Source organism: Vanacampus margaritifer, chromosome 10 (genome assembly GCF_051991255.1).
Source record: "Vanacampus margaritifer isolate UIUO_Vmar chromosome 10, RoL_Vmar_1.0, whole genome shotgun sequence".
Classification (NCBI taxonomy): domain Eukaryota; kingdom Metazoa; phylum Chordata; class Actinopteri; order Syngnathiformes; family Syngnathidae; genus Vanacampus; species Vanacampus margaritifer.
The window spans coordinates 5,428,886-5,439,223 of NC_135441.1; positions in this window are offsets into that span (position 1 = coordinate 5,428,886).

Sequence of the window (10,338 nt, forward strand, 5' to 3'; positions counted from 1 at the left end):
GGAAAACACGGAGCACAACGCTCAGGCGGACGTTCAATCGGACGACGAAGAATGCCCCGAGTCCAATGCATATTCATCGGAGGAGTGTGTACAGTCTGCTACTTGCTATTTATTCCCCGGAAAAAAAGGCCATCAAGAAAGTGTAACGTTTGCACGCGAAACGGACAAATGCGAAAGTGAAAGTAAACTGTAAACGAGTCCAGCGGCGTCTCCTTGCACGCAGGAGAGCGTTACAAAAAGAAAAACTGTATTTGAAACATCCACATAATTGTAAGTAGTACCACAGTTGCACACATTTGTAAATAGTTTGCGAAATTGTTTTGTCAAATTGTTACACTGTTGAATGGAAATAAACGTATTTTGCAAACTAAAAACACTTTTTCATTGTTGGTGAAAGCGTTTTACAGAAGTAAAGCACTATTTAGGTGTTTGTGGCATCATTCATGGACAAAAAGAATTGTACAATTCACTAGAGTGGATGAAATAACATCGTTTCACAAAAAGCTCTTTTTGTTTCAAAACAGAGAATTTCGGTGAAAGTAACCATTTTCTATTGTTGATTACTGAAGAACGGAATAAGGTAGAAACAAACTTTTGTTTTCTGATGAAAGATGAGAGTCCAATCTTTCATTTGGTAGTATGTGTGTTTCCATAGTCCAAACACAACATTTTCTGTGGACCTTGAAAGATCAGTCAAAATGCTTAAATCGGCTGGCACTGGCGACAACCCGTTTCTGAAAACGTCTGGCAGTCAAAGAGTTAAGGCCAGGAGCACGCAAACACGTTTCTACCATTAAAACCGGGAGCACTCCTGCACTCTTCTCCCTTTAAACCCGGGAGAGCGGACAAGTTATTTTGTTTTGACCAGTTTTTGGTCTCTTAGTCGAAGAAATGCATCACAATATACACGAGAGGGTGCCGTGGGCCTCGTAGCATTGTCCTGGAATTTTATTTGAGCATTTATGGCTTGCGCAGATTTATGAGTTATGAAATGACGCGATTGACGGCGGCGCGAGAGTACTTTGAATCAGTATAACCAGTCGACAGTGGCATATTGTTAAGAAATATGTTTGTAGACAATGAGGATGTTGAAAATTTCAACGGCTTTGTAACATAATGGACGACGAATAATTACCACTCGATTCCCCGAGGTTATTACAACTGTGCGCTCCAGTGTTGACGGTAAATATACCTGCAGATGCAAAATTTGTTTGTTGATTTTTATTTTTTATATTGAAGGTTTATAATAATGTTTGTGTTATCAATTATTTTTAATATTGTTGAATTTCCAGGAAAAATTCTGGTTTTCGGGGGTGACTCTAAAGTCACCCATAGGTTTTAGAGACATGTTTTGCCGGGCGGTTTAGACCTTAATGAGTTAAGTTGTAAAATGTCTGAAGTCTTCTTGTTTATGTTTAACAAATTAACAGTTTAACATCACTAAATCATGCTGTTTCCACGAAGTACTGTCTTAAATGTTCTTCAATTTCGATACTGTAAATGTATAGGATCGTATGCCGAAAAATGTTTTTGGAGAGTAGTAATATGGCTGCCTCACGGCTTCTAAAGTCTTGGCCTATCGGCTATCCAGTACAGATCAGTGGGTATATGCCACAGATTTCCGACTTCCGTAAGTCACACACACACCCACGCTGTTTCCGGTTAGTGTTTGTGTCATATAGGTCGGTGAGTCTACACTAACTTTCGCCGGAAGTGCATGTAATTTAGCCTGAGGGGCACAAGGGTGGAAGTGCGAGTATTGGGACACGGCCTATATGACACAAACAGTAACCGGAAACAGCGCAGGTGTAATTATTTCTCCCTGTTTTCAGGTATGTTGTGGGGTAAAGTTTAATTTAGATTGTCAGCCTTTAACTAGAGTGCATTGTTCTGAGTGTAGTATCAAATACTGTGTGAACATATTTGCTTGACTTATGTTTTGTTGAGTATAATGTCTTTGTGAATATGTGAGTCCTGCTCATTGATATTGTGCAGTAGTTACGTAGAGGCGTAGCCATATTAGGGCGTACTGTATGTGTGTGTGTGTGTGTGCGCATGCCTGTTAGGCTATTTGGGTCTTTCAATTTTGAGCTAAATGAGAGAGTAGCTTAACTGTTGTAATGTAAGCGTAAGATGTATGCGTTATTGATGATACATTGAATACTGAATACTTTTCTGGACACTCAAAGACGCTTCACAATGGATACATTATACATGCACTCACACATTCACACTCTTGTGCAGTACACAACATATCCTATGTAGCCACGGTTCCCCATTGCAGACTAACGGGATCCGACCACCACCAAACATTCGCACCATCCTTACACTAGTATGGCACCGGGGGCAATGTGTGTGTAAAATGTATTGCCCAAGGACTCAACGACATGACTTGGAGAGAGTGGGAATTGGGAACAGCAGACCTTCTGGACTCTACCTCTTGAGTCGCAGCCGCCATCCACACCCAAGGAGAAATAAATACATTTAGTGACTTGAAAAAAATATTTTTCAAATAGTTTTTTTCACTCAGAAATTCGAAGTAAATTTTACAGGGAGAGTTTTGAGTACATTTTACTAGAGATGGGACGTTTGACACTGAGACTCCGGAGCGTGTGTCAGCCGAGTGAGACAGACTGCTCGAAACAATGTATCAAAAGCCCCGATGAAACCTCCGTGATCACGTGCTGATGACGTATGGGGCTTTATGCGCGCTAATGAGATACCGGAAATTACGTAACTGATTCAATTGTTTTGGCGCGGTGTCAGCTGTTAAAAGGAGACACCGAAACAACCACTGCCTACCCCGTAGTGATGGGATTTTCGGCTCTTTTGGGTGATCCGGTTCATTTGGATCGGCTCAGTGAAAAGAGACGGCTCTTTTTGGCTCTCAAGCGGCTCTTTAAACTTTAGCTTTTCTTTTAAATATTTACGACAAATTTACGTGAAAAAGAGAGAGCGACATATGTAGAGGGAGAGGGGGTGAGGGAAACAGTAAGGAAATGACGGAGTAGTCGGCTTGAGGGAGGGAGTCGGCTCTCATCGTTCACTTCAACGAGCCCGCTCTTTGTACCGGCTCGTTCGCGAACGAACCATCACTACTCCCCCGCGCCCACAGCCTTTTGAGAGAAAACTGACTTGAGAGAGCTTTAGGATGGAGACTTTAACAAACAATGGTATCCATCACTGACAGACCTTCTGTCCATGACATCCCTTTATCCACCAGTATTGACAGCACTATGCCAACTTTCTATAGCAGGCTGGCATGGAACGGCATGCAGTAGGTGTTACTGACACTTATCTGTAGCTACAGCACACTGAATAACACACCCTTCAAGTCATTGTTTGTGACACCAATCACTGTCATGGTTTCATGAAATAAAATTCCAAACGTATTTGGAATAACACAGGCAGGAACATATATAAGTAAAATTCAGGGTTTAAATTATAATTGTGAAGAAGTAAGAGTCATTGTGCATTTTAGACATGGTTTCAATTGAAGTGCAGTGTGTTGTGTCAAATGGAGATCACTGATTGGCAATTTAGCTAGAAAATGCAAATGATTCCTCCGGGCGAGCTCTTGCTGGCTGATGACGTCACTTCAACGGCATTACACCTCATTAAATAAAATAAGAGTGATGAACAAAGATTTTGTCAGGTAACTAAGCAAGATATCTTCTTGAATGTAAATTTGTGTTGAATTGTGTCAATAAAAGCATATAAAAAAAATAATAAGAGTGATGTGCTCATTTATTAGTTGAATATGTTCATTGAATTCACGTGGAACCTTTGTCTCCATGTAGTAAAGACAATGACAATTAACTGAACTAAATACAATTTTTTTTTTGAAAAAAAGATCACCTAGGCACATTAGCCTACTGGAGGAAAAGTGATTTGCATTTCCTGTCTAGCATAGCCAATCACGGCGATTTTGATCAACACCAATTTGCATAGAAAGCAAAATGACAGAAAAATCTCTTAATACTTAACCATTTTAATCAAAATCACTGCTTTTTTAATTTTTATTTTAAGTTTGTTCCCGAATGCACCATGAATGTGTTGAGCAAGATTGTGTCCATTTCACTTAATGACACCATGACTGTGGATGACACTGAAAAACATGACCTCTTGTGCCTGAATTATCAGAATAATTTGGAGGGTCTGGTTAACGCCAATCACGCTTGTTATTTGGCCTGTTGTGATATAATGCACATTGTGATAATTTGCACCTTGACTATAAATATCATGATTGCAACACTGTTCATGGTTGCTGCCTTGTGCGCTATGCAAAGGTGTATTTCTTGTGGCCGGGCACTATGTATGGTGTTTTAATTTTTTTCTTCGGTTTGGCAATTCATGCAGCCAGTTCACTATTTTCTTCTCGTTGCATGTCACGTGACCACCATACTTGTCATGATGCAACAACGGTATTTAAATAGTGACATAATTTTATTTCCTTTCTTGTACATATTTTTCAACAACAAGTTTTAGCTCCTCACTGGCGCAGGGTTTCTAGTCACGGAGGGAGTGGCACTTTCATCCGTAGGTGACAAACTTCTGTCTCTCTTCCTGGTAACCGTATCCATAAAATAATTTTTAAAAAATAGTGCAATGATCGAACGCCACTTTTTCTTCCTTGTCGTTTTCGGGGGGGTGGTTGTGGGGGGAGCGGGGGCTGTGGACCGGTGGGGTGCCTGGCGGGCCTGCAGTGCCCCGTCCTGCTGCGTTGGGTGGGGGGCGCTCCTGCTCCTGGGTTTGCTCTCCGGCCGGTGGACCCTGCGGGGTCCGGGGGTCGTCCTTTGGCGCTGCCACGGCCTGGGGGGCCCTGAGGTGTTGCGCTTGCTCTGTCCTGGCGGGGGTCGACGGCTCCCCTCTTTGGTGGAGATTTTCATGCATGCCAGATCCACCACACCAGCATCTACCGAAACTCAGACACAATCTGCTTCTTCCTCAGGTCATTGAATCGGTGGAGGCTGGTGTCTGTGGATCTCACTCTGCTTCGTCTGTCCTTCCTACCTTTCCTCAATCTCTTCTTTGGGCCCTTGAGGTCTCCCTGATTTGTTGGAATTCAGATGTCTCTGGGGTTGGTGAAGGACTCTGGTTGGTGGCCTGGTGGGTGATGTCTGGTCGATGCTGGACTTCACTTTCCTTTCTTTTCTTTGGTCCTTCTTCGGGTCTCCTGACGGCCCCACGACTCTGGCTGGATTCTGAAGTGTTCGGATTAGGTGAACGGTATGGGATTTTTTAATAGGTTTTAGGTGCACTAATGAATACACGCACGCACGCACACACACACACACACGTACAAACACACACCCACATACAAAAAAAAAAAAAGGGGCGCAATGATGATGACATGTCAAATGAACAATACTGAGCTCTCCAGAAAAAAAAAAAAAAGAAAGCCTAATTAATTGGAGTGAAAAAAACTACTTCTGTCTCTCTTGCTGGTAACCGTATCCATAAAATAATTTAAAAATGCAATGATCGAACGCCACTTTTTCTTCATTGTCGTTTTCTTCGTCTTCGTTTGTTTGTTGTCTTGTTTTTCTTCATTTTCATCTTCTTCTCTTGGCTTAACCATTTTAATCAAAAGCACTGCTTTTTTTATTGCTTTAGGTTTGTTCATGCATGCACCATAAAACTTTTTAGCAAGATTGTGTCAATTTAATGCATTACACCTGATACAACCCTGACTGTGGACCGCACTACAAACAATGACATCCCAGCTTACTTGTGCTGTAAAAGGAATTTTGAATGATGATGAGATTCTGGTTGAAATTGCCTGAGTGCTATTCCCAACTCTTCTTGGGAGAAATTGCAGACACAACTGAGTGAGTGTCCCTCATTGAGGATTTCATTGACTGATGGAAACCCTCTTCTCTCAATACTTAGTTTGTAATTTTATTTTGAGTTTGCTGCCAATGATCAACAAAGTGGGCATCTGTCACTGACGGTTTGATGGACCTTCTGTCAATGTTGTCGGAGCGCCCACCTCTGCTACTACCATTATATTTGCAGTTGTGTATTACCCAGGGTATTTTAATAAGCGGAATATAGAACAGGAACACGTCAGCTTCTAGTTCAGAATCTGGAGTAACTATTAAAAACAGCCGGCCTGATTCTAAGATTTAATGTATTCTTCATGTTTAAAGGTGTATAAAATAAATGTTCTCTTGAGAAAATTCCTTTTCGGCATTTTATTTATTACCATACTATCAATGACAATCAGTTAAACAAGATAACAGCAATATTTGCAAATAAATATAACAAGTACTTCAAGGTTTTTTTTTCTTTACTTTTCTAAAAGTGGAGTTGCAAGATAAATGTAACAGCACTAGATAATGCAAAGCAGCTAAATGAATAAATAAACGTCTACATTTCTCCAATCTTTTAGTTTAATTTGAATCCATAGGCGCAGGTCGGTGTACTTAAGTCTCCCAAGCAAGTCATTTCCAAATGAAGGAAATTAACTGAATTCCCTCCCTGGCTCGTAAGTAAACAAAAAGTAAAAATGGTCACTAGAGTTTTGATGTCTCTAACTTCTCTTGCTGTATGATGCACCCCATTTGGCTTGGTGACTTGCAGCTCCCTGTCTGTGCTGTCCATTATTTCTTTAATTATCCCAATGGATTTACTAATTCTGTTTGCGGAGTTCTCTGTCAGATTTTGGCCGCCAAGAACTTTTAGAAATGACTTATAGTAGTTGTTCATGTGCTGTAAGTGCAAATCCAGTGGTATGTTACCACACCCTTGCGGACGACACTGAAATAATTCAGCTTTTGTTGATCATCTGCTTTGCTGAATATTTCTTGCAACATCTCTGGGTGGCTGTGCGGTGGCAGGTGGAGTGTGTATGGAGTTACATTAGGATTAAAAGTTTTGTACTTTTGTAAATCTGCTTTTTTGATCTTAATTTTTGCAAAAATATAAAAATGTATTCAAAGTGAAAATAAGTATGTACAGGTTATAATGAATTTTGATTAATTACGGTCATTCTTTTGAATAAATTTATTTTCACTTTTGGTTTCCATACATACTTATGTTTTGACATTTGAGGTCTTATTTTTTTTAGTTACATGTTTTCTTCTTCTTTTCAGATTCAGAGCTTTTCCTTTTTTTTTTACTGTTTTAAAACTTATTTTTTGAGTGTCAAGCAGTTCTTTGTCTTTGTAGTCATTCGAAGCAATGTGATTTAATGTGTGTTTATAGCTCATGGTGATCACGTGACAGCACCTAATGCAAAAATAATAAATATCTCTAAAAAGTACTATGAAATCATAATCACTCAACTTGATTTGATGATTTATTTATTTTTCCACGAAGGGTTGAAAAGACCTATCTCACAGAATAGCTGGTTAGTTTTTAATAAATTGTGTATTGCTTACAATATATTTAAAACCTTTCCCACTTGAATTGTTCCTCTTGTTTTTCCCAGCTCATGTCACATGAGAGCAGGTGTGGGTTGTGTTAATCTGCATTGTTGCTGATTCAAACATGTGCTTTCATCTCCAGAGATTTGTGGGGATATTATATTAATATTACTGTGGTGGTACAAAAAAAATATCCTGGTTTTACTCCTTACTTTTAGTCTTTCTTGTGCTCTTCCAACCACAGTGTGATATGGCATTAAAACCAAATGAGCAAGTGATTACACTCTTCGACATTTCCTCTACATCTTTGTATCCTTGCAAGAAGAGTTTGCTGCTTCTCATGTTTTATTCAGTGTGCCAGTCTCAGTCCTCCTAATGCCCCATCTCTTCACAAAGTGGCGTGTCTTTTAACAGAGGCCTTATTAGCGTTCTCGGGGAGGGATTCCACTTCTGAATTGTTACGCACTGTTCTTCCACAGAGCAAAGAAAATGCTGAACTTTTTTTTTCTTCCCAATTTCTCTACGTCCTTGCTGTCCATCCATCTGACATTTCACCTTCTTTAATTCTCCTTTCTGACCCTGACTTTTACTCTAAATCATTCCTATATTTCCTGCTTCCTCAAATCATTCAGTGCACAAATTTTCTCATTTTAGTCTGGGATTCTTTCTCCTCAGCTGTCTTTGCCCGGAGCTAAGTTGCCATCCAACTGTCAAACTGATTTTCTTGCAGCACTTGAAATCAACCCTAAACAGAGAACACATGAACATGCGTCTATAGATTTCTGCACTGAAGCAACTCACGAAGCTTTGTCACTGCAGAGCTCCTTCATCAGAAAATACAAAAACTGTAGCAGAAAAATAATCTCTCTCTCTCTCTCTCTCTCTTTTTTTTCTCTCTTTGTTGGAGGTCTTCTGCGTACAACAGAGTTGAATTCCTACAGTGTCGTTGTAACTGAAGTTGTCCGTCAATATTAGAGTAAATATTCATATGAAAAACACTTCTAGGCAATCCATATAAACAAATACATGAAAAAGCAGCAGTAACATACATACAGTATATACTTACAAAGAAGTTTAAAAGTAGCTATACAATTTATACTATGTAAACAACAATTAATTACATCCCAATGCTGGTATTTAGCATTTACTCTTTCTTGTAACACACTTTGACAGGTCTTTATTGCTATCGGTTCCTTGGCACTTCTCTCTTATGAATTCACATATTATCAATAATTTGTGTTTGTTTTTCTTGAATATGCAGCATATATACTGTGTATATACTGTGTATATATATATATATATATATATATGTGTGTGTGTTCAAGCGGTAATTACGGACGCTAAAAAAAAAATCTACTTATTTGCGCTGACATTGCACCCCCAAGCGCCTCTAATGCTAATGCTTAGTACGACGGCCGTTTGATTATTTTAGAAAGCCGTAAATGACTGCTTACTTTGATGCTGACAGCCTGACAGCATGGTCGTGCTGATCACATTTTAATGAACAAACCAGGCTCCCGCAAATATGCAGATTCGGTCGGGTCGGCAAAATCGCTACTGTGGTTCTCACGTCACCTCGAATAAAAGGAGAGAAATTACTTAAAGCGAACAATCAAGATACAGTGAAAACAGACGGTACTGCGGACCATTCTGGTCGTTGAGAACCTAAATCCAGGCATACTTACGTCTGCAGAAATTGCACTTTGTCTAGTTTCATAAGTAGCTTGCATGCTAAAAAAGTGTGGGCAGCCCTGCTTGGTGTATGTTTTGTTCCTCTGGCAGTAACTCCTACGTTTCTAATAAATATGTGCTGGATTGGTACATAATGATGTTTAATATACCCATTGGCTGCGCAAATGCCGATATTTCATGCTTTAGTCTCGAGTGCAATCAGTATGAACAATGAACAGAGATAGTGTGAGGGAGTTTGATAAACATTGAAGCTAAAAAAATAAATACAAATAAATTGCTGGTGGAAATTCTGTTTGGCTCCGTCACATTGAGTGAGGCTTCAGCACATTGATTAGCGTGTACATGAACCTGAAGTTGGAAATATTGCACTGTGTTTTTTTTTTAATGTTTTTTCTTTTATAAACTTATCTACTACCTAAGTCACCTCACACTTGGTTGTGTAGTTGTGTTTAATCCATTAGACCACAAAAAGAACCAATCCCAAATCATGCAGGCAAGGAAGATGTGACAACAGCTGACAGTGGTGTTCCACCCGAGTAGCTTAGGTGCACAATGCTTCGTGCAATGCCACCTTTACAGTGCACAGGAAGCTTACTGGCACCTCTCCAAATATAAACAATTTATTCATTGCATAACCTTCAACACTCCTTTCCCAAAACTAGATTCTTACAGACTGAACCTACTTGTTTTGAACGGTGCCTTGAGATGAGCTTGTTTGTTAAGAGAGTTTAACAGGCAGGAAAAAAAGTCCTGTTTGTCACCGGTTCCACATGTGCACAAGCATTACCAAAGCTGCTTCAGTCATGAATTTTTCATTTTACACACTCATATTAATCACTACTTTCTTTGTCTGCCATCTCTTCATATAGAACAAGTTGCTTTACATCTTCACACATTTATGTTATAAAGCAGAGCCTATTTTAAAGGCTTATTATTTACTTACTATTAAAACACAGTTATTTTAGTAATAGAGGAACCTCTGATTGGATAAATCAATCCTTTGTCAACTTGCTCTGAAGTTGTGTCATCATGACCTACAAAGGAGAGAGTTTCACAGATGCATGCTCATACACGAATAGCAGCAGCTTGGAATATACCCACTGCTCCTTTAGTGAAACTGTCTGACCTTTCTGCGAACTGCTTACTTTTTCCATTTGGGTAACACATAAAAGGACTTTGATGTTTTCGTGATCAGTGCTGTAATGTGACATTGAGTTTCCAAAGGCTGACCAAAATCATTGCTTGTTCAATGCCCCTTCCCACACATGGTCCCTTT